Source organism: Aulonocara stuartgranti, assembly GCF_965226115.1.
Source record: "Aulonocara stuartgranti genome assembly, chromosome: 22".
Lineage (NCBI taxonomy): Eukaryota > Metazoa > Chordata > Actinopteri > Cichliformes > Cichlidae > Aulonocara > Aulonocara stuartgranti.
Window position 1 is genome coordinate 22,705,539 of NC_138957.1, and position 1,964 is coordinate 22,707,502.

Genomic DNA, 1,964 nt, shown 5'->3' on the forward strand with positions numbered 1-1,964 from the left:
GTGAGTGGCAGGGTTAGAGAACAAAAGAGAAATTTTCGAAGAGCATCTGTGTGTTGCTTGGTTACTGGGACACAATACAGTAGCAAAAGAGAGAAGCAATGGAAACTGAGGAAACTGGTCCAGAAAGAGAAGGATGGGATAAAAAGAAATGACTGAAATCAGGAGAAAATCAAACAAAAAAGAAGGTAGTATTTAAAGAGCGGAATTATCTGTCTTTGTTGTTTGTGTGTGTGTGTGGGGGGGGGGGGGGGGGGGGTTCTAAAGTATCCATTTCTATCACTTTTTGAGGTCAAGTTGCAGTGGTGAGGTAGCTCTGATATCTCTGTCCACAGCAAGGTTTTCTTGCTCTTCCTGGGGGATCGGGAAGCAATCAAAGGCCAGATGAGATACATAATCTCTCCCGCGTGTTCCGGGTCAAGCTTGAGGTCTCCTGCCGGTTGCATGGGCCAAAAAAAAACACCTCAAATGTACAGTGCCCAGGAGACATCCCGATCAGATGACTGAGCCACCTCAACTGACAGTCTTATTTTTTCAGTCACTGCCCAAAGTACACGGGCATAGCTGAGGGCTGGAACGGAGATCGAGTGGTAAATTGAAAGCTTTCCCTTCCAGCTCAGCTCCTGCTTCGCCGTCACGGTTTGGTACAACGTCCGCATCACTGCTTACACGGTGCCAATCTGCCTGTCCATCTCGTGCTTCGTTTTACCATCACCTATGAACAAGACCCCAAGATACTAAAACTTGTTTACCTGGGGCAGCAGCTCACTCTTAAACTGCAGGGAGCAATCTACCATTTCAGACGCACTAGGAGAGGTTCCTCAAGCTTAAAGGTGCTGACTCTCATCCCAGATGCCTTAAGACCTGACCACAAAACACCCCCGGGTATTCTCAAAGTTCAGGTCTGCAAAGAGCAAAAAAGGCAATCCAGAAATCTTCCATTTGTACATGAAGATGAGCTTACAAATCAAATTTGTGACAAGGGAGACTGGCACCAGCTAAAAATGACTTTTGTGCAAAGAATAAAGGTATTCACTCCATTTTTATAGGGACTGGATGGTGTGAATATAAATAGACAGTTTCTATGAATGAGTAAGAGGAGTGCTTTATTCGTCTGGGCATTTGAACAGGTCACTGTGCAGCTAAGTGGATCAATGTTCTCCCAAAAGCAGTTGCGGGCTTAATTTACTTTTTTTTTTTTCAAACTGCTACAACCTGTGGTTTTAAGGCACCAGTTGAAATCACAGCCAATGTAAATCTGGGCTTTTGCCAAAAAGTGCTGCTGAGGGTGTTAATGTATCACCATCCACCAGCAATACCATGTACAGAGTGGCAAACTTAGAAGAACGGAGCTGATTTATACTTTACAGACGCAGCTGCTGGTGTGTAGAGAGAGGTGGAGCAGTGAACGATTAAGCCTACTGTAATTGGTAAACATCTGAGGATGGATAACAGCTGAATAAGTGAGGACAAAGTCATAGGATTTCCCTGTGTTTATGTTTTTCTTTTTTCTAAGCAAAAAAATAATATATATTTTTTATGTTTATGGCCATGGAGGTAAATTTAGGCCTGGCAGAAACCCTGAAAGTATCATACAGAGGAGGCACAAACTTCAATTTCATGTTGGATGTTGGGGGGTCATAGAGGGTCAAATGTATATAGCAGTGATGTCCTGAGGCAACAAACCACATTTTCATGCCTTACACTGGCCCTTTAAAAAAAGAAACTTTTTTTTTTCAAATAATGCTACCAGGCACATCTCTTTCCAATAAAATGATGAGTTGAAGGTGGTGTGACTTTCATTTGGGGGGGGGGGGCAGGACCCGTTTCTGCAAGCTGCACTACATGAGAGACATCTCCATTAGGAGGCAAGATAAAGATCACTATTTTACATGTTTATAGTGAAATAACTGTATATTAAAAAAATACTTTTATGTGCATGAATATGTTAAGAAGCATATTTGATT